This window comes from Lissotriton vulgaris, chromosome 6, assembly GCF_964263255.1.
Source record: "Lissotriton vulgaris chromosome 6, aLisVul1.2, whole genome shotgun sequence".
In the NCBI taxonomy this organism is placed as follows: Eukaryota; Metazoa; Chordata; class Amphibia; order Caudata; family Salamandridae; genus Lissotriton; species Lissotriton vulgaris.
Genome location: NC_141694.1, coordinates 4380286 through 4404426, shown reverse-complemented (window position 1 = coordinate 4404426; position 24141 = coordinate 4380286).

Below are 24141 nucleotides of genomic sequence, written 5' to 3'. Positions count from 1 at the left end.
CCTTAGACTGGATCCACTCCTTACTCTTCAGCAGAATACAAACAATAGGACTCCTGCCCTTCCTTCTGCCCACAGATATCAGATGAGGACTACCCCAAACAACCATTGTCAGAAAACATGGACTCAGCATAGTATCCTACACCCACAGCACGCAGCTCATCCTCTCCCTCACCAAGAAACCCAACATCACAAGGCACAGCTTCCAGGAACGAATGAAGGATGTCGCATCTGAGATGAGCAGCAGCTGCCTGAAACTCAACTTGGAGAAAGCATAAGTCCTCATACTCTGGTACACCCCTGCCATGTGGAATGACGCCTGGTGACCCCCCGCCCTTGGAACACCCCCACACCGCCCAGATATCACGTCTGCGTCGCAGCATACTCCACTCCTTCTTTACCATTAACTATCAGATCAATGCTGTATCCTCCACATGCTTCAATACCTCTGCATGCTCCACAAGACCTTCAGAAATGGATCCCTTCATAATCTAGGAAGACTGTCACCAACACACTCATCACCATCAGGCTGGACTATGGAAACGCTCTCTACACTGGAATCTACAAATCTCTCCTTCACAAACTCCAGACCATCCAGAATGCTGCAGCCAGCCTCGTCCTCAACATCCCATGACACAACCATATCACTGAGCACCTCCAAAACCTCCACCAGCAAAAAGAGAGCGACCTTCAAGATACACACCCACGCTTATAAAGCCCTCCACAACACCGGACCACAATACCTCAATGCTAGAATCTCCTTCCACGCTCTCAAGAGAAACTCAGCTCTGATGACCTAGCATTGGCTGAAATCCCCTCCATCCACAGAGCCAGAACGGGGGTAGATCATTCTCCTACATCACAGCCAAGACCTGGAACGAACTCCCCCTCAGCATCAGATGAAGCCCTACCCTGCCAGCCTTCAGAAAAGACCTCAAGACCTGGCTCTTTGGATGACCTTGGAGCTGCTCAAAACCCCTTGCTGCCGTGGCTTGTGACCCTCCTTGGGTGACTAGCGCGCTCTATAAATTCCTGAATGATTGATTGATTGATTGATTGATTGATTGATTGATTGATTGAGTTTCTAAATGCCTCCCATATATCTTTGTGGGCTTTAGAAGTATGCTCCTGTGTAAATTGGGACTTCAATGACTAACAGTAAAGTCTTTGAACAGGATGGACCTGGTTGGTGTCTCCGACCCCTGCTCCTTAGCAGTAATCTAAAAATTGAGCCTCATCCTGTTTTAACAGAACCATTGACTGTCACAGTACTTAGTGTCTCTGAGTATTTGTGTTGCTTAAAATTTACAATTATAATTTGTTTATATTTTCTAATCCAGTTTCAGATGTTTATTGTTGTGCACTTTGCCTTTATTAATGTTTTAGTAAATACACACTTTACTCATTACCTCTAAGTTCAGCATGTTTGCTCTGTGCCATAGCTACAAGGGGTTTAAGATCAGGTTATTTTAGTGAATTTTACACTTCCTTACAGTGAAGAATAAATACTTTATTCTAAATTGAGAAACATGGATAGGTGAGAAATTCTAGTTCTGCTTGTTTGAGGGTAGTAAAAAGCATGCTCAGCTGCTTAAAGTTGAATCTTGGCCATCATGTGTTACTGCATCCAGACAGAGGGTGGTGAACACACTCTTAGAGACGTTCTGTCCCTGCCAGCGGCACTAAGGATGACATGTTCTTGCCGGTGGCACTAAGGATGCTCTTTCCCCACAGGAACGATTATGATACTAAGTAAGCACAATGGCAGTAAATTATGTAAAGACCTTGACAACATCAGAGGGCAGAAGGGACAATCTACACAGTTAGATTTGAAGGGTAATTTAATATATACAATTCAATAGTATAGAAACTTTCTTACATTCAAAAAGCGCTACACTATGTGCATTGTGCCCCAAAGTGAAACATGAAAACATAAAACATTTGTGATTATTTATAATGTACAATGTAAGTTTTTCATGAAAACAGAAAACAACCTTAAAATACATTCATTTATGTTCAGCCTTAGTGTATGATTACAATGGCTGTAATTAGGTCTGATCTGTAGGTTTGTTGACGATGTTTCGACCCACTATGTATGAGGGGTCTCTTCAGGACTGTAATTGTGGGGACATTGTGGAGTGGTGTGGCTCACTGGTTAGAGGCGGCAGACCCGGAAGCAGAGGACGGCCCGGGACCAGGGTTCAATTCCAGACGCGGCAGGGTCGTGGACCAGGGTCAGCGGACTCGATAATTCTCGCCCCGGTGCCTACTCTAACCAGGGATCCCACTCTGCAACTCTGGGCATTAGCTTGCCTTATCTCCACAACAGCCCCCCACATACGCCAGGGATGCCTGGTTTCACCTTGGAGATACCCAGCAGGGACCATCTCACAATCAAACAAACAATTTATAAAGTGCACTACATACCCGTGAGGGTCTGAAGGCGCTGGGAGGCTGCAGCTAGTGGTCGAAGAGCCAGGTCTTGAGTAGTCTCCTGAAGGTCTGAGGGTCTTCTGACTGCCGTAGGAGGAGAGGGAGGGAGTTCCATGTCTTGGCAGCGTGGTGGGAGAAGGACCTGCCTCCGGAGGTGGTTCTGTGGATGTGTGGGACAGTGGCCAAAAAGAGATTGGCGGGCCAGAGTCTCCTATTGGGTGTGTAGAATGACGGTCAGTTGTTGAGATATGCTGGGACTGTGTTGTGAAGTGCCTTGTGAGCGTGGGTCAGGAGCTTCAAGGAGATTCTTCTGTAGACGGGGAGCCAGTGCAGGTTTCTCAGGTGGGGGTAATGTGGTCTCGGCGGGGGACGTCGAGGATCGGGCGTGCCGAGTCATTCTGGATTCTTTGAAGTCTGCTGAGGAGTATGGCTGGGGGCTCCGGTGTAGAGGGCGTTGCCATAGTTGAGCCTGCTGCTGATGGGGGTGTCGATGATGGTTTTTTGTGTGTCGGTGGGGATCCATCTGTAGATCTTGCGAAGGATGCAGAGGGTGTAGAAGCAGGTGAGGAGACTGCATTGATCTGGTTGGTCATGGTGAATTTCGAGTCGAGGATGTCTCCCAGGTTGCGTGTGTGGTTGGTTGGTGTAGGGGCGGTGCCCAGGGAGGTAGGCCACCAGGAGTTGGCCCAGGCTGAGGGGTTGGGTCCGAGGATGAGGATCTCTGTCTTGTCTGTGTTGAGTTTGAGCCAGCTTTCTTCCATCCAGTCGGCGACCGCCTTCATACCGCGGTGGAGGTTTGCTTTGGCGGTGAGGGATTCATTAGTGAGGGAGAGGATCAGCTGGGTGTCGTCGGCGTAGGAGATGATGTTGAGGTCATGGAGTCTGGCGATGCGTGCGAGTGGAGCCATGTAGATGTTGAAGAGCGTTGGGCTGAGGGACGATCCTTGTGGGACACCGCAGATTGTCTTGGTGACTCTGGAGTGAAACAGAGGGAGGTGGACTCTTTGGGTTCTGTCTAGGAGGAAGGAGGTGATCCAGTCCAGGGCATAAGGAATAAGGAGAGCATTAGGCCCATATTAGTGCACATATGCGATAAACTCAATCGGGTCATTTTGAGGGATCTATGACATAATATCGACAGACAGAATATTTACATACAAAATAAGTTATATCTTCATAAAGGTAAGTACAAAATATCGCAAAAAAATATTGTAGTACAAAAATATCGAAATTAAAAATATCGTTTTTTAAAATGTATTAATAATAATGTAAAAATAATTTAAAAATACATATAATTTTACAAATATTAAATAAAAACATTAAAACATATTTAAAAATAATACTAATACTTATACATTTAAAATAAATTAAATAAAAAGTCTACTTATAAATTAATATATATACTTACTCCACATATTGCAACAGTAGGGAAAGCGTTGGATAGCGTAGGGGTTTAAATTACTATTTCCACTCCAGAGGGTGCAACAGTAGGGAAAGCGTTGGATAGCGTAGGGGTAAAAATTACTATTCCCACTCCAGAGGGTGCAACAGTAGGGAAAGCGTTGGATAGCGTAGGGGTAAAAATTACTATTCCCACTCCAGAGGGTGAAACAGTAGGGAAAATGTTGGATAGCGTAGGGGTTTAAATTACTATTCCCACTCCTGAGGGTGAAACAGTAGGGAACATGTTGGATAGCGTTGGGGTAAAAATTAGTATTCACACTCCAGAGGGTGCAACAGTAGGGAAAGCGTTGGATAGCGTAGGGGTTTAAATCAGTATTCCCACTCCAGAGGATGCAACGGTAGGGAAAGCGTTGGATAAGATAGTGGTAAAAATTACTATTCCCGCTCCAGAGAGTGCAACAGTAGGGAAAGCGTTGGATAGCGTAGGGGTTTAAATTACTCATCCTACTACAGAGGGTGCAACAGTAGGGAAAGCGTTGGATAGCATAGGGGTAAAAATGACTATTCCCACTCCAGAGGGTGCAACAGTAGGGAAAGCATTGGATAGCATGGGGATAAAAAATACTTCACACACTATTCCCCTTTTAACACACAACACAGTACACATACAAAAAAACACAATTAATATAAATATCAATTAATCAATTAATAACAGTTAATATTATTAAATTGATGTAATTATAAATGACCTAATTAACACATATTAATTACCAATTAATTAACAATAAATACCAATAAATAAATACAATCTCTTTAATTAATTACATGTAATTATATCACACCCTATTCCCCTATAAACACACAACCCACTACACATAAATAAATCACATCACTTAATCACTTAATAATTATTAATTACCAATTCATTATTAATTAACAATAGCAAAAAAGGCAATATATTAGCACATTAACTCTAATTATTTTAATTAAATAATTAATATTATTTAATTACCAAATAATTATTAATTAACAATGACAAAAAATTAAATATATTAGCACATTAACTCTAATTAACTTAATTAACTAATTAATATGATGTAATTACTAATTAATTATTAATTAACAATAACAACAAATTAAATATATTAGCACATTAACTCTAAATAATTAAATTAACTAATTTATATTAATTAATTACCAATTAATTATTAATTAACAATAACAAAAAATTAAATATATTAGCACATTAACTCTAATTAATGTAATTAACTAATTAATATTAATTAATAACCAATTAATTAAAAATGTTTAAAAATATATTAATTAATTATTTATTATTAAATTACTTCCCACCCTATTCCCCTATAAACCCACAACCCGCTCTGATACTAAAAGGCGAAATGTAAACAAAATTACTAATTTTCAAATATACATTAAAAAACATATTTAACAAACATATAAACAACACAATAAAATACATAACACTAAACAAAATTTCGATATTAGTAAATTTCGATATTATTAACATACATACCATAAAAACGATATTCTGTCTGTCGATATTTTGCACATCGATATTCTATAGTATCAAAATTAAACATCGATATAATTGTATATCGATATTTTAATTTCGATATTTTGTCTCTCTACCCATTTTGAGAGGCATTTACCTGATGTCCTGTAGCGCAGCTACTGCGTGAGTGGTGTAAACCAGTGGTGAAAAGGAATGTAGGGGACTCACGTGAGGACCCAGCCGGGTTCTTGATACAGTCACCAAGTGAGAAAAAATACTGTTACTATAGCTCTTGCGAGCACGGTTATTTTATGCTAGACACAAATTTGGAAATTATATCTTCTTCTTACCCATACTCTTCTCTTGTCCATATCCCCTGTAATGTGTTACGCTGAATTGACTATCTAACTTTGAAAGAATGTGAGCACGCTATGCACCATGTGCACGCGACAGTACGCCAATTGTAAAGCAATACCACACCAGAATCACCAAATGTAACATATGATAGAAGCCATCAAATTGCAAATTATACTGTGTATGAGGAAAGGATAATGGTGTTCGTAATCCAAACAATGTATTAATATGCATGTGATTCAAACATGTCCTCCTCCACATCAGTTCACTAATGGATGCACGACGTGCAGTATATGCCCGCACCTGTGTACCAAATATATTGTTTAAAGACTACAATAAGCAAGGCTAAATAAAAATAATACAATCTGTTGATACTGGCCACCTAGTAATATATGGTCATAATATTGACACCAGGTGCTTCATAAACTGATAATAGACAACAAAAGGCTGCTTCGTCAGCTACCAGCATAACGTAACATATGAACCACACGTAATTACAATGTCAAAGATATTTACCGGAAACCACAGGCCAGTGGGCCAAACATTCATGGAAAGGGCATGGGGTCTGATGAGTCAATCCCAGGAACTCCAGAAGCGTAGCAGGAATCTGTCCCTGAGGGGGAGGATCTTTCCTCTGAGGAAGGGATTCCATCCCTCTCAGATTTGTCAGACTTGGCAGAAACTGACAGGAGCTGGTGGACCCTCCTGAGAGGAGTTTTGTCTGATACAGAGACACTGTTTCATCCTTAAGAGCTTGGGGTTGACTGCCTCAAAGCAAGAGGCGGGGGTGACAGGGGATTCCATAACGTCTATTGGGAGGATGGAAGGGGCCACCAGGTGGTTGGTGGTACCCCAGAAGGACAGAGAGTTCCTCCTAGGATATGTCTCTGGTAGGGCAGTAGGGTCAGAAGAAGACTTGGTGAACCATCGCTACTGGACGCATATGTCTGAAAAGGTTAAGGAGTTATGTATCTGCTGTCCCACATGTCAAGACAATGAAAAGACATGGGGAAAGCCAAAGGATCTCTTGATGCCACTGCCAGTGGTTGGCTCTCCATCTGAGAGGGAGATGGTAGACATTGCTGGTCCCTTGGACTCACCAACTGGATCAGGGAACAGGGTATATCTTGGTGGCAGTCGACCATGCCATCAGATACCGTGAGGAAATACCCCTTAGGACAGTGACTGCTCCTTCAGTGGCTAGGGCCCTACTTGGTGTGTTCTCCAGTGTGTGTTTCTCAAAAGAGGTGATCTCAGATAGAGGCAAATACTTTATGTCCAGCTATCTGAAGGCAATGTGGGAAAAAAGTGGTGTTATCTACAAGATCACCACCCCATATCATCCGCAGAATAATGGTTCAATAAGATTCTGAAAGCCATGATCAATGGTTTGTCTGACAAACTCAGGAGGAGAGGGATGTTCTCCTCCCATGCCCACTGTTTGCGCACAGGGAGGTTCCACAAAAAGGGGTTGGATTTAGCACTTTTGTGTTACACAGTCTGCTAGGACACAATAACAAAGCGCGACTAACTTGCTTGCTAAAAAAACAAAGAACATCAGAATCGCCATGCAAACTCACCAGGGTGGTTTTTCTGTTCCTTAAACTGCGCAAAGCATGGAAATACATGTGAAGGGAAGTATACATGGGAATGAAGTGTACAATTCCCATGATTCAGCTGCTTCCTCTTGAACAAAGAAGAGGAACCTCTTCAAGGTTTGAAAGTTCAAAAAGGAAGTATTTAAAAGACTTCCGACATCGAGGAGGGCCAGATTTTGCCAGTGGAAGCACTGCAAAAAAATGTGTGATCTTTTACCAGCATCAGAAGGGTGCTGCACCGTTTTCTAATTCTTTTTTGGACTTTTGCCATGTTAGTATTTTAATTCACTCCTTACACTGTGCTCTGGTCAATAAGTGGGTGTCTGGAGTTTTGTTTTGTTTTTTCCACGTGGTTAATGTCCTAATTTATGGGAGAGCAGAGCTTGGAGACAGTGTGGTACAACGAGAACTTTCTGTTTTTGGGATTATTGGATCACACTGTTTGGTTCTAAAATATATACTGACTTTTGCAGAGGGGATAGGATTTCCTCTAGATATATATATATATATTCAATGAAAAAACCATAGGTTATAGGCCATATATAGTTAGGAATTAGCATTTACAAAACCTTATTTTACTCGCATAAAACCATTGAAATTCCATATATAGTTAGCTAACTATAAGCGCTAACTATATATCGCGCACCCGCAATCCACTGCTGATGATGTCACATATTACATCATTCATGACATGGTCAGTGACATCACTGATGACATCACTGATTACAACATCCAGTGACTGTATGTTTCTGTAAAGTTAAAATATGTTTCACATATTGAAGAATGAGTGGATGTATAAGTGTCTGGATGAAGAATTTAGTAGGTGCATGACTGACTGTATGAGTGAGTGATTAAATGTGTCTCACTGAGTGCATGGGTTAGTGACTAAACTGTCTTAATTCGTGCATCAGTATGTTTGTTGTTGTGTAAACTGCTGCTTGTGTTGATCAGTAGCTATAAGAGTAGCCATATGGGTTATTGATTGGTTGCCCAAATATTTGAATGGGAGGCTGAGTGTGTGTGTGGGTGGCTGGGAGGTGCGTGACTCTGTGCATAGATGTGTAAGCAGTTGATTCACTAGGAGTATGAGTTCAAGAGTGCATGTGGAAACAGCTATATGAGCGGTTGACTGTGCATGGGTGTGTTGGTGAGTGAATGGATTTCTCATTGCTACATGTGCAAGTAAGTACGTATGTAAAACACAATACATGTGAGAGTTGAGATATATAAATAACTGAACATAAGAGCCAGTGAATGTGTGAGTGGCTGTATCGATCACTGTGAGCTTGTATCAGGGATTATATAAGCGAGTAAATATGTGTTATTATATGTTTGAATAAGTAAGATGTGTATAACTGTATAGTTGAGGAAATGGAGGTGTGATTGATTCTTTGCATGACTGACTAGGTGTGTGAGTAAGTCCATGGATGAGTGACAGTCTGTGAGTGTCTGTTTATACTGAGTGTATGTAAGGTTATATTAGAGTCTGAAGAGGTTCATTGTATTATCACATGAGTGATGTGATCAGTGATGACAAATGAGATGTCATCAGTGATGTCATTTGAGTTGTCATCAGTGATGTCATTTGAGATGTCATCATTGATATCATTTGAGTTGTCATCAGTGATGTCATTTGAGATGTCATCAGTGATGTCATCAGTGATGTCACTGACCATGTCATGAATGATGTAATATGTGACATCATCAGCAGTGGATTGCGGGTGCGCGATATATAGTTAGCGCTTATAGTTAGCTAACTATATATGGAATTTCAATGGTTTTATGCGAGTAAAATAAGGTTTTGTAAATGCTAATTCCTAACTATATATGGCCTATAACCTATGGTTTTTTCATTGAATTTTCAAGGTTTTGTAAATGCAAATTCCTAACTATATATCCACTATAACCTATGGTTTTTTCTGTGAATTTCATTGGTTTTTTAATAGCAAATATGAAAAGCTTTAAAATGTCAAGTACGTGATAGATAAAAACATTTTCGTATTTATGCACGCTGATGTGCTTTGAACGCTGCCCCCCCCCCCTCCCCTCTTTTGCCTTTGTTAGTACTCTCTCTTTGCAGATACAGAAGGGCAGTTAACGCAGGCCTTTACCCCCGTTGTAATCCGTCGTACCTCCTTGTCTCTCCATTTGATTGATTGTTGTCCAAGCATTTACTGTTTTAGAATTGGTTCTCTTTGGATCATTCTCTATTTACAAACAAGCACAAAGTCGCAATACTCTGTTTAGTCTTTGCAGATAGTGAAAAATCGTGTAAAAAAATAAAAGTAATCGAGCAAAATCAGTAGGCCACTAATTGGATCTCTTTTTGACCTCGCTAAAATAGAAATATTAGGAACAACCCTTCTTGAGAAATACGAAAATAGTGAGATGAACTGAGCTCCACACCATGAGGGCTGCAAGACAGCTCGGCTCCATCACCCATCCCGCACAAAATAATGACAAACCCTATGCAAATATTAAAAATATAGACAACACACCAGCAAAGAAATAGGGTAAAACATTTTATTAAAAAACTATTTACATAACGTTGGTTTATAAGATGATGTCAGTAGTGGACCGATGTGTGAATAGATCGAAAACAGCACAAGGCTCCAAGATCCGGATAGCAAGCTCCTGGATGTTGGGTGCCATAGTTTAGAGTTCTGAATTTCAGCCTTTTTCAATGCCTGTGCTTTGTTGAATCAAAATGGCGGTTTGACACAAAGCTGACTCAAGCGTTGTTACTGATGCTATGCAGACCAAAACTGGTTTTCAGTTTGTACATTTTTCTAGATTTTTCAATCCAAGTTTGGTTGACTTTGTAGAACGATGGCTTCAGATTTTCAACATACGGTGTGGTGGCGCTGACTGGGAGGGGGCGCTTCCCTCCTGCCCCCTCCCCAAGTAAGATTTTCATACGTGAAAGTACGTTAATGGTTTTGGTCCCCGAGATGCTTCGATGTCACTACCATTCTCAAATAGCATAAGTTCTGGATGTTGGGTGCCATAGTTAAGAGTTCTGAGCAGCGCTTGTAACACTGTCTGAAGCTTATTTCCTCCTACTGCAGCTTCACTATTCTCAAAGTAAGTGAGTGTCGTTTGTGGACCTGACTGCATTAGAAAACAATATGATATGTTACCTTCCTAAACAGCTTGACGGAGGCCCCTGAGGGGCGCTGTGATGGCCATGGACTCGGAGAAGACGCTTGGCTCCGACACCCTCCCCAAGTCTTATAGCACTGGTGTAGCCTGAGATCGCCCCCGACATAGGCGGCCGGCTCCCGGGGTCCGGCGGTACTTTTTGCCTTTTGATGACTCTTCAATTCTGGACCTTGTCCCACAATCCGTTTGACCTGAAGACAAGCTGTAGTGAGGCGCCCCTTTATCGTTTTAGTTGCCATTCCGCCCGCTTTTGCTACACTGTGCCTCTTCCGCCATTCAGCTGTTTTCCGCCCGCTCTTGCGACTACAGCGTCTCGCTCACCATGTAGTTGAGATGCGCCCGCTCTAGCGGTGCAGCGATAGGCGGCTGCCACAGGACTCTCAAAATGGCGGCCGGCTCTTCAGTTTTGGGCCTGGTCCACTAAAATGGCCCTGGGACACCTTGGAACTCGGACGCTTGTCTGCTAGGGCTTGGATCCCATTCTCGAAAAGCGTCCCCTCAGCCGTGAAGATTCTACAAAAGTCATGGGGGCCTCCGACTCCCGCAGGCTTCTGGTGGGGAGCGGCTGCCATGATTGCTCGTGGAATGGCCACGACGGAGCTACGAGATGGTAGTGGTCTCATGCTGACGCCAGCTTTAGTCTGAAACATCCAGAAACACTGTAGACTACCAATTCGATCAGTTCCGGTAGCGCCCCAACATGACCCGGAAGAGAAGAACTTGCCCTCCCCTCTTTGACTGATGGTTCTTGTTGCCTGTCCCCTCTGTTGTCATTTAACAGAACTTTTTGGACTACTGAAAGGGGTTGTGTTCTGAACGCTGGTTGGTGGAGACATTTAGACTATATTCTTGACCTACGTTGTCGCGTAATGCGTTTTATGACACGCCGCGTTAGCGCACCCGGAAGTGATCCGAGGCGCGGCGCGCAGCGCGTAACGTAAGCATAACAGGTCATGTGACTTGTTAATAAAACTTTTCATTGGTTCATTTTACTTTTGTTAATTTAATGATGAAAAGCTTGGTCATATGACCTAAAAATTACGCTTTTTATTATTTTCGAACAATATTTTTTTTTCAAACATATGTTATAATATTCCAGGCTAATGTACTTTCCCGGAAAATTTACAACTGTCTGGCAAGTAAAATATATTCCTTTTTCGAGAAAAAGGGCGTTTCTTCCTTCCATGACGGAGCCGTTGAGTAAAAGAGATTCGGCCTGCTGTCTTAGTCGCCGATGCGCCTGATTATCAGATTCTTATCGATCACTTTATGTTGCAGACATGAAAAACACAACTGCCCTTGACCATTTATCTTTACTGCGTTCCTACATATTATACCTTTTATCCGTCATGTAATTGGACTGCTTTATTTCACTTGCCTTTTACTGATTCGAAAACAGTCACTAAAAGTAAAAACTTTACAAATGAAAATACTACTACCGTGTTTTGTTTTAAAAACCTTTATTGTGAAAATGTCAGTATACAAATACGGGCCTATAACCACGTGGGCCGGCCACGGAGCAAACTCAAATCGTATATGATGAGGAGACATTTACACTGTAGAAGAACGTAACGAGCGGGCCATTAGGTTGCAAGAACAAACGTGTCTAACAGTTGCGGAATCGGTGGACGTACATTTTGTAATTAAAATAAGACAGGGCCACTTACAATAACATTTTCTAGATATACATTTGCGGGCAAGGAGTTACGAGTCCCATTTATACCGGCGCCATTTTGGACGAGGCCGGGCAGGTCCAAGATATAGTCAAAATGTCTCCACCAACCATCGGCCAGACCAGAACCCCTTTCGGCCCTTTATGCTACAAGATGGTGTCTTCCATTCAGAAAATATTGGTGGCAGCATTTTGAAAGGAAACAGAAACAGCCGTTCTCCTAGTGAGTTTCACATTGTTACATTTAGGAAGAATGTTGAAGAGTAGTATGTGGAAAATCTGAAGCCATTTTTCTACAAACTCTCAATCAGACTTGGATGGAAAAAAAAAACCTGAAGAATGTACAAACTGAAAACCAATTTTTGTCTGTATAGCACCAACAGTAACGCTTGAGTCAGCTTTGTGTCAAGCCGCCATTTTCATTCAATCAATAGCGTCCCCCTGCACACATTCAGGGACCTGGTCGTGTCTTCAGATGAAACGCATTGTAGGAAAAGAAGCAGAAAGGAAAAGGCAAAAAGTTCCGCCGGACCTCGGGAGCCGGCCGCCTATGTCATGTGCGACCTTTGGCCACACAAGGGCAATAGTGAAGCTGCAGCAGATGCAAATAAGCTTCAGACAATCTTACAAGCACTGCTCAGAAATCTCAACTGAGGCACTCAACATCCAGGACTTGCCATTCGAATCTTGGCGCCTTGTGCTGGTTCCGACCTATTCACACATCGGTCCTGGATCTCGGCGCGTTCGACTCACTGTACCGCAACAGTGACCGCAATTCAGCTGGACACGCCGTCTTTCGGCGCAGCATTGTAGGATGGCCACACCAGTGCGGCAATTTGCTGGACACCACCTCGGTGCCATCCGGATCTCGGTGCGTTCGAGTCACTGTACCGCAACAGTGACCGCAACTCAGCTGGACACGCCGTCTTTCGGCGCAGCATTGTAGGATGGCCACACCAGTGCGGCAATTTGCTGGACACCACCTCGGTGCCATCCGGATCTCGACGCGTTGTGCTGCCTTCGGCCTATTCGCACATCGGTCCGCTACTGACAGTGACCGCAACTCAGCTGGACACGCCGTCTTTCGGCGCAGCATTGTAGGATGGCCACACCAGTGCGGCAATTTGCTGGACACCACATCGGTGCCATCCGCATCTCGATGCGTTGTGCTGCCTTCGGCCTATTCGCACATCGGTCCGCTACTGACAGTGACCGCAACTCAGCTGGACACGCCGTCTTTCGGCGCAGCATTGTAGGATGGCCACACCAGTGCGGCAATTTGCTGGACACCACCTCGGTGCCATCCGGATCTCGACGCGTTGTGCTGCCTTCGGCCTATTCGCACATCGGTCCGCTACTGACGCCGCCTCACGTGCCAACGGATTTTCTACGCTTTTTGTAGCCCTATGCCGCAGAACAGGTCATGTGACTTGTTTATAAAACTTTTCATTGGTTCATTTTACTTTTGGTTTCCTAAAGATGGAAGGCTTGGTCATATGACCTAAAAATAACACTTTTCATTGGTTTAGAACATTTTTTTTCCCAAACGATGAAAGCCCCACCTTGTTTCTGGATCATTCAGACTGAAGCTGGCGTCAGCATGAGAGCACCACCATCTCGTGGCTCCGTCGTGGTCATTCCGCGAGCAATCATGGCAGCCGCTCCCCACCGGAAGCCTGCGGGAGTCGGGGGCCCCCAAGACTTTTATACAATCTTCACGGCTGAGGGGACGCTTTTCGAGAATGGAGCCCAAGCCCTAGCAGGCAAGCGTCCGACTTCCAAGGTGTCCCAGGGCCATTTCAGTGGACCAGGCCCAAAACCGAAGAGCCGTCCGCCATTTTGACAGCCATGTGGCAGCCGCCTATCGCTGCACTGCAAGAGTGGGAGCAACTCCACAACATGGTGAGCGAGACGCTGTGGCCGCAAGAGCGAGCGCAACTCAGCTAGATGGCCGCCACCTGGGGAGGCCCGTTCACGCCGCCTCCCCCCCCCCCCCCCGGGCCGCCGCACGCCAATTTTCGGAGCAGCATTGTAGGATACCAAAACCAGTGCGGCAGTTTACTGGACATCACCTGGGTGCCTGTCGTACATGTTGTGTCAGCCATGTGACACTGGACACAGACCGCTACTGACGAGGCCTCCCCCCGCACCACCCGGGACGCCCCACGCTGTTTTTCTGTGCTGCATTGTAGGATCCCTAAACCAGTGCGGCACCCAGGCGACATCACCTGGGTGCCGTCCAGAACTCTGCACGTTGTGCTGCCTTGGGACTATTCGCACAACAGACCGCTACTGACGAGGCCTCCCCCCGCCCCACCCGGGACACCCCACGCCAATTTTCGGAGCAGCATTGTAGGATCCCTAAACCAGTGCGGCACCCAGGCGACATCACCTGGGTGCCGTCCAGAACTCTGCACGTTGTGCTGCCTTGGGACTATTCGCACAAAAGACAGCTTCTAACCATTGTTGCTTTTTGTGTTAATAAATGTTTAAATGTTTTTAGTTTTTGTTCTGTTCATTATCGTTAAAAGTTAATAAAGTTTTATAACCTTACTTTGTTGGAGTGTTATCTATTTTTTGAAAAACGGGTGAATGGGGCCTTGAATCGGGTTATTGTCATGTGTGGGCTTTGGAAGTGTGCTGCTGCAGGATCGGACATTTCAAACTCAAATGCACGTTCTTTTTCTTACCTTTCCGAAGCATGGAGCGCAATAGCAAGCAGAGAAAGGGTGATGCACGTGTTGAACACTACCTGACCTGGCAAGTTGCTGGCAGTGCCCCCCCGCCCGCTCCTGAAAGAGGGCACACACACACCGCCGCCCCGAGTACTTCAGAAATCTTTAAAAGACCATGCGCTTGTTCATGAGGCTTAAATGGTTTATCACCTCTTCTAGAACCCCTACATCGACCCTCTGACGTTTCATGGAAAAATTACCATGTAACACAATACCAAGCCCTATCAGCTGAAACCCCCAAGGAATCGTGGGGCATATTAGCAAGGGGGTTTATCTCCGCTTTTTTGGCTTTAAAAACCATGAAAGCGGAGATAAAATTATTTCCCTATTATCAAGCTGTCGCTAACACCATTTAGTGACACCTAAAAGGAGATAGCGACCATCTTGGGCCCGGCTTTGCATGTCAGTGATACTTATCACTAATGACATGCAAAGTGGCGTGCCAAGATGTTAGCGACTGGAAACAGTCCCTAACATCGCTACCTTCTATTACCAACTTTTGGAGATATTCGCACTAAGCGCGAATATCTCCAAAAGCTAACACCTGCCCTGAGCAGGTCTTAGCCATGTTATCCAATGGGAGGTGGATAACATGGCTAAGAGCATTAGGTCGATAATACATGAATATCGCTGACTTTTCTGCGATAATAGCAAGGTTTATCTGCGATAAAAATCGCCGATGTGCGGCGATAATTTTTGTCTCTAAACAAGTTATAGACAAAAATTATCGCTAGTTGTTAGTAATATGCCCCCGGGTTTTTGCTTGCAGAAATCGGGAGGCGGGAGACTAGCACTGAAATCAGTACTCACACGCCTGAATCAGGAGAATTGGCATGTCTGAATTCTCTACAGCTGGGGCCATAAACTACATCCGCAGGGGTAGGTGATAGCCTGGGACCAGCCTAGCATCTAAAATGGCTGCCGTGCACGACAAAAGTGTGGCATTCGAAAAAAGGCAAGATGGCGCAGCCGCTGGAAGAGATATATCAACATATATCAGCCTCCTCAGCCACCCTCAGGAAACATAGGGGATTAGGATATGTCTCCCGCACCCCCTTATACCTAGTACTTTAATTAACGAAGCACAAAATGGCGAATTCCCGTTTCGCTACCAGTTTGCGGCCCAGTTCGCGGCCCGTGAAGCGCTTCTACCGTGAAAAATCATTTTTTTTTTATTTTCCCCACGGGACCCTTTAATAACCCCAACAACATTCCTAGGGGGTCAAGAGGGGGATACCTTGCCCCCTTTCATTAAATTCCCCCTTAGTTTTTCACCTTTTCTTCTCTCTCGATCCTACCGAGAGACAAGATGGCGGCCGCTCCGGACTGTCACGCAGCAAAAAAAAAAAAAAAGCTCACGCACAGCCGCTGGAAGAGATGTATCAACATATATCAGCCTCCTCACCCACCCTCAGGAAACATAGGGGATTAGGATACGTCTCCCGTACCCACTTATAACTAGTAATTTAATTTACGAAGCACAAAATGGCGAATTCCCGTTTCGCTACCAGTTCGCGGCCGCGCTTCTACCGTGAAAAATCATTTTTTTTTTATTTTCCCCACGGGACCCTTTAATAACCCCAACAACATTCCTAGGAGGTCAAGAGGGGGATACCTTGCCCCCTTTCATTAAATTCCCCCTTCGTTTTCCACCTCTTCTTCTCTCTCGATCCTACCGAGAGACAAGATGGCGTCCGCTCCGGACTGTTTAGAATGTTGACAGACACCGGAGAGCCAATCAGCTTTCTGCGCGCAAAGTTCCGATAAGCGAAAAGTAAGCGGACCGGATCGCTGCCCAGAGCGCTGTTACAGATATATATCTTGGTTTGAACGTTAATTTCTCAAAAACTACTGGAGCACATATATTGAGACCTAGCAAAGGCACATCGGGCTAACAGTCCCTACAATTTTGCCAAGTTTCGTGCAAATCCATTCAGCCGTTCGAGCTAAAAGTGAGTCCAACCGCCCTATGGAAAACTCAATGCAAAAAACGCGTTTTGGGACCCCCCTTTTTTCTCAGCCCCCCCTTGACGAAACCCCACCAAATTTTCAGGAGCTGCTCAGAAACAAAATGTGCCATTTTCCTGAAAATTTCAGCCGATTCCATCCACAAACGCCAAAGTTATTAGACATAGAATTTTCAAAAGTTCCATAGACAAATAATCCTAACTATATATACCTACTGGCGAACGCCAGTAGGTAATATATATATATATATATATATATATATTCACTGAAAAAACCATAGGTTATAGACCATATATAGTTAGGAATTTGCATTTACAAAACCTTGAAAATTCACTGAAAAAACCATAGGTTAGAGACCATATATAGTTAGCTGGACATTTTATTGACATAAAACCAATGAAATTCCATATATAGTTAGTTGCACTAACTATATATCGCGCACCCGCAATCCACTGCTGATGATGTCACATATTACATCATTCATGACATGGTCAGTGACATCACTGATGACATCACTGATGACATCTCAAATGACATCACTGATGACATCATCTAGTGTCTGTGTGTTTTTGTAAAGTTTAAATATGTTTTACATATTGAAGAATGAGTGGATGTATGGAAGACTGAGTGTGTGTGTGGCTGGCTGGGAGGTGTGTGACTCTGTGCATATCAATGTGTACTTGTATCAGTGATTGTATAAGAGAGTAAGTATGTGTTAGTATATGTGTGAAAAGTATGGTGTTCTGTGTTTAACTGTATAGATGAGGAAATCGAAGTGTGATTGATTCTTCACAGGACTGACTAGGTGTATGAGTGCATATGATAGTGTTGTAATAATGAGTGACTGTATGTATGAGTGATTGTATGGGTGAATGAGTGAATGTGTGTGTAGACGTAGGAATCAGTGAGTGCGTATGTAGTAACTGGTATTGGTGTGTCATGATGTCATCAGTGATGTCATTTGAGATGTCATCAGTGATGTCATTTGAGATGTCATCAGTGATGTCATCAGTGATGTCACTGAAGTATGGTGTTCTGTGTTTAACTGTATAGATGAGGAAATGGAAGTGTGATTGATTCTTTACAGGACTGACTAGGTGTGTGAGTAACTCCATGTATGAGTGGCAGTGTGTGAGTGTCTGCATAGGTGTATGAGTGCATATGATATTGTTGTAATAATGAGTGACTGTATGTATGAGTGATTGTATGGGTGAATGAGTGAATGTGTGTGTAGACGTAGGAATCAGTGAGTGCGTATGTAGTAACTGGTATTGGTGTGTCATGATGTCATCACTGATGTCATTTGAGATGTCATCAGTGATGTCATCAGTGATGTCATTTGAGATGTCATCAGTGATGTCATCAGTGATGTCACTGACCATGTCATGAATGATGTAATATGTGACATCATCAGCAGTGGATTGCGGGTGCGCGATATATAGTTAGTGCAACTAACTATATATGGAATTTCATTGGTTTTATGTCAATAAAATGTCCAGCTAACTATATATGGTCTCTAACCTATGGTTTTTTCAGTGAATTTTCAAGGTTTTGTAAATGCAAATTCCTAACTATATATGGTCTATAACCTATGGTTTTTTCAGTGAATTTCATTGGTTTTTTAAAAGCTAATATCTATAGCTGTAAAATATATTCTTTATTACGTGACGTATCACGTAGCCACGTGAGACGCCTCATGACGCGTCGCATAACCGTGATGTATCGGTTCTGCAGCGCAAACAAAACCCGTAACGTAAGCGTGCCGGAGCACGCTTACAGATATATATATTTTTTTTAACCTTAATTAGACAAAATCCACACGTGCACATATCTTGAGGCCTTGCAAAGGCACATCAAACAAACAGTCCCTACAATTTTGCCAAGTTTGCTGGAAATCTATTCCCTTAATTTTTTTTTTACTGTTTCTCTTGGTTTTCCCATTGTTACGCTTACCGGGACGCTACCCGGTACGCGAACCGGACGCTCCAAAAACACAAGATGGCGGACTCCGTTACGCTGCCGGTTAGCTGCCCGGTTCGCGTACCGGGAAGCGCCTCTACCGCGAAAAATCGCCCCTTCGTTTTTCACCACATCTTGACAAGATGGCGGCCGCTCCGGTTTGTTTAGAATGTTGACAGACACCGGAGAGCCAATCAGATTCACTTTGCGAAGTTCCGTTACGCGTCAGGTACGCGAACCGGGGCGCTAACCGGAGCGCTGTCACAGATATATATATTTTTTTAAACGTTAATTTCTCAAAATCCACTGGAGCACATATATTGAGACATAGCAAAGGCACGTCGGGCAAACCATATCTACAATTTTGCCAAGTTTCATGTAAATCTATTCAGCCGTTCGAGCTAAAAGTGAGTCCAACCGCCCTATGGAAAAATGAATGGGAAAAACGCGTTTTGGGACCCCCCTTTGTTCTCGGCCCCCCCTTAACGAAACCCCACCAAATTTTCAGGGGCTGCTCAGAAAAAAAATTTGCCATTTTCCTGAAAATTTCAGCCAATTCCGTCCACAAACGCCAAAGTTATTAGACATAGAATTTTCAGAAATCCCATAGAGAAAAAATCCTAACTATATATACCCACTGGCTATCGCCAGTAGGTAATATACATATATAAACATATGTAATCTGCATATCTATATAAATATAAATGCATGCATACATATACATATATGCATACATATGCATGTTATTTACATGAAAGTTTTAAAAACACTAATAAAAGCAAAGCTAAAAAGCAACCTCATTACAAACAGAATGGCTTTAACTTAAACGAGGGCGAGATCTATTGCATTTTCAATGCTTGTTTACTTTGGTTCTATCAAGAAGGCATTCAGATGTGTCACACATTTGCCATAAATTCTGAATGTTAGCACTCTAGTTGCTCATTAGATCACTGTAGTAAAGCTAGTGCTCACCAGGGAAGTCTGCTGCTAATCATGGTTTGCAGCCATTTTCCCGCATTTTTTATCCCGCAGACTTTCAGTCCGCATACCATTATCCCGCAAGGTCATTGAGCTTGCATACCATTATCCCGCATTTTTTCAAAACGCATGTGCATTTATCGCGCATGCCTTTACAAAGAATTACGTTTTAAAGGCATGTATGGTAAATGCATTTGCGTTGTGAAAACCACGATGACGAGAGAGGTAAGTGGGTTTGTGTTAATTTTTTCGTGGGTTAGTGATTGTGTAGTGTAGTGTAGTGTTGTGTAGTGTAGTGTTGTGTTAGTGTAGTGTAGAGTTGTGGTGGTTGTTTAGTGTAGGGTCATGCTGGGGGTAGTGTTTTAGGGTTTAGGGTTGTGTTGTAGTGTTTGCGTAGTGTAGGGTCATGCAGGGGGTAGTGTTTTAGGGTTCAGGGTAGTGTTGTAGTGTTTGCGTAGTGTAGGGTCATGCTGGGGGTAGTGTTTTAGGGTTTAGGGTTGTGTTGTAGTGTTTGCGTAGTGTAGGGTCATGCTGGGCGTAGTGTTTTAGGGTTCAGGGTAGTGTTGTAGTGTTTGCGTAGTGTAGGGTCATGCTGGGCGTAGTGTTTTAGGGTTTAGGATAGTGTTGTAGTGTTTGCGTAGTGTAGGGTCATGCTGGGGGTAGTGTTTTAGGGTTTTGGGTAGTGTTGTAGTGTTTGCGTAGTGTAGGGTCATGCTGGGGTGTAGTGTTTTAGGGTTTTGGGTAGTGTTGTAGTGTTTGCGTAGTGTAGGGTCATGCTGGGGGTAGTGTTTTAGGGTTCTGGGTAGTGTTGTAGTGTTTGCGTAGTGTAGGGTCATGCTGGGGGGTAGTGTTTTAGGGTTTTGGGTAGTGTTGTAGTGTTTGCGTAGTGTAGGGTCATGCTGGGGGTAGTGTTTTAGGGTTTTGGGTAGTGTTGTAGTGTTTGCGTAGTGTAGGGTCATGCTGGGGGTAGTGTTTTAGGGTTTAGGGTAGTGTTGTAGTGTTTGCGTAGTGTAGGGTCATGCTGGGGGTAGTGTTTTAGGGTTTAGGGTAGTGTTGTAGTGTTTGCGTAGTGTAGGGTCATGCTGGGGGTAGTGTTTTAGGGTTTAGGGTAGTGTTGTAGTGTTTGCGTAGTGTAGGGTCATGCTGGGGGTAGTGTTTTAGGGTTTAGGGTAGTGTTGTAGTGTTTGGGTAGTGTAGGGTCATGCTGGGGTGTAGTGTTTTAGGGTTTAGGGTAGTGTTGTAGTGTTTGCGTAGTGTAGGGTCATGCTGGGGGTAGTGTTTTAGGATTTAGGGTAGTGTTGTAGTGTTTGCGTAGTGTAGGGTCATGCTGGGGCTAGTGTTTTAGGGTTTTGGGTAGTGTTGTAGTGTTTGCGTAGTGTAGGGTCATGCTGAGGGTAGTGTTTTAGGGTTTAGGGTAGTGTTGTAGTGTTTGCGTAGTGTAGGGTCATGCTGGGGGTAGTGTTTTAGGGTTTAGGGTAGTGTTGTAGTGTTTGCGTAGTGTAGGGTCATGCTGGGGGTAGTGTTTTAGGGTTTAGGGTAGTGTTGTAGTGTTTGCGTAGTGTAGGGTCATGCTGGGGGTAGTGTTTTAGGGTTTAGGGTAGTGTTGTAGTGTTTGCGTAGTGTAGGGTCATGCTGGGGGTAGTGTTTTAGGGTTTAGGGTAGTGTTGTAGTGTTTGCGTAGTGTAGGGTCATGCTGGGGTGTAGTGTTTTAGGGTTTTGGGTAGTGTTGTAGTGTTTGCGTAGTGTAGGGTCATGCTGGGGGTAGTGTTTTAGGGTTTAGGGTAGTGTTGTAGTGTTTGCGTAGTGTAGGGTCATGCTGGGGTGTAGTGTTTTAGGGTTTTGGGTAGTGTTGTAGTGTTTGCGTAGTGTAGGGTCATGCTGGCGGTAGTGTTTTAGGATTTAGGTTAGTGTTGTAGTGTTTGCGTAGTGTAGGGTCATGCTCTGGGTAGTGTTTTAGGGTTTAGGGTTGTGTTGTAGTGTTTGCGTACTGTAGGGTCATGCTGGGGGTAGTGTTTTAGGGTTTAGGGTTGTGTTGTAGTGTTTGTGTAGTGTAGGGTCATGCTGGGGGTAGTGTTTTAGGGTTTAGGGTAGTGTTGTAGTGTTTGCGTAGTGTAGGGTCATGCTGGGGTGTAGTGTTTTAGGGTTTTGGGTAGTGTTGTAGTGTTTGCGTAGTGTAGGGTCATGCTGGGGGTAGTGTTTTAGGGTTTAGGGTAGTGTTGTAGTGTTTGTGTAGTGTAGGGTCATGCTGGGGGTAGTGTTTTAGGGTTTAGGGTAGTGTTGTAGTGTTTGTATAGTGTAGGGTCATGCTGGGGGTAGTGTTTTAGGGTTTAGGGTAGTGTTGTAGTGTTTGTGTAGTGTAGGGTCATGCTGGGGGTAGTGTTTTAGGGTTTAGGGTAGTGTTGTACTGTTTGTGTAGTGTAGGGTCATGCTGGGGGTAGTGTTTTAGGGTTTAGGGTAGTTTAGTTGTTTAGTGTATGCTAAAGGCATATTCGTTCTAAAAGTTTTCGTTATTTTAATTTGCGGCCTAATAGTACATGCAGGATTTTTTTTGCGGACTGATGGTATGCGGGATTTCGTCATATATTCGCTAATCATACTTTCTATGGCAAAATGAACCCCCTCATTTTGTTCCTTTTTAAATTAAATGTTTTAAGAGTTATCACTTTATTCCAATCAAGATGGCTTCAGGTGTGCCATACCTTTGTAATAAGTAGGACTGTTAGCACTCTAGTTGTTCTTTAGAACACTCTGGGACAATCTGTCATTGGGCTATAGTTGGGCTACATCTGGCTGATATTTGGGCTACATTTGTTTTTTTTTGTCTCTGGTGGCCATCTTTGGGCTACATTGGGCTACATTGGGCTACATTGGGCTACATTTGGGCTCCAACATATATATAGCCCAATGTAGCCCAATATATATTTTTCAAAGTTAATTTTCGTAAAAACCACTGGAGCCTATATCTTGAGACATAGCAAAGGCACATCGGGCTACCAGTCCCTACAATTTTGCCAAGTTTGGTGTAAATCCATTCAGCCGTTCAGGCTAAAAGTGAGGCCAACCGCCCTATGGAAAATTGCATGGGAAAAACACGTTTTGGGACCCCCCTTTTTTCTCGGCCCCCCCTTGACGAAACCCCCCCAAATTTTCAGGGGCTACTCAGAAACAAAATGTTCCATTTTCCTGAAAATTTCAGCCAATTCTGTCCTCATAAGCCAAAGTTATTCGACATAGAATTTTCAAAAATCCCATAGGAAAAAAATCCTAACTATATATACCTACTGGCTATCACCAGTAGGTAATATATATATATATATATATATATATATATATGTATATATATATATATATATATATATATATATATATATATATATATATATATTACCTACTGGCGGTCGCCAGTAGGTATATATAGTTAGGATTTTTTCCCTATGGCATTTCTGAAAATTCTATGTCTAATAACTTTAGCGTTTGTGGACGGAATCGGCTGAAATTTTCAGGAAAATGGCACATTTTGTTTCTGAGCAGCCCCTGAAAATTTGGGGGGGGGTCGTCAAGGGGGGGCCGAGAAAAAAGGGGGGTCCCAAAACGCGTTTTTCCCATGTTAATTTCCATAGGGCGGTTGGACTCACTTTTAGGCCGAACGGCTGAATGGATTTTCACGAAACTTGGCAAAATTGTAGGGACTGTTAGCCCGATGTGCCTTTGCTAGGTCTCAATATATGTGCTTCAGTGGATTTTGAGAAATTACCGTTTAAATCAAGATATATATCTGTAACAGCGCTCCGGGCAGCGATCCGGTTAGCGAACTTTTCGCGTATCGGAACTTTGCGAAGCGAAGCTGATTGGCCCTTCGGTGTCTGTCAACATTCTAAACAGTCCGGAGCGGCCACCATCTTGTCTCTCGGTAGGATCGAGAGACAAGAGGAGGCAAAAACAAAGGGGGAAATTACCATAAGGGGGCATAGTAGATCCTCGTTGACCCCCTAGGTTTTATGTGGAGGTTTTAAAAGGGCCTAGGAGGGTCCCAAAAAAAATATATATATATATATTTTTTTTGCGTGGTAAGCGCCAAGTTCGCGAACCGGAAAGCGTTCTGGGCAGCGTACTTTAAGGATAAAAGAATGATAGACTTTTCTAATACTGTATGTTAATTATTTGTTGTTTTTGTTCGTTTTTTTTATTTATTTATTTATTTTGATTTAAAAAAAAAATATTTATTATTTTTATAGTTCATTAAAACTTCCAGCATTATATCATCTGGTATCTCGTCGAACATGGATGTTTCTGTCTCTTGTAAGGTTTGAATAAATTGTTCGTCAAAAGATTGATCCATAAAATCTTCATCCACATTTTCTTCAGTTA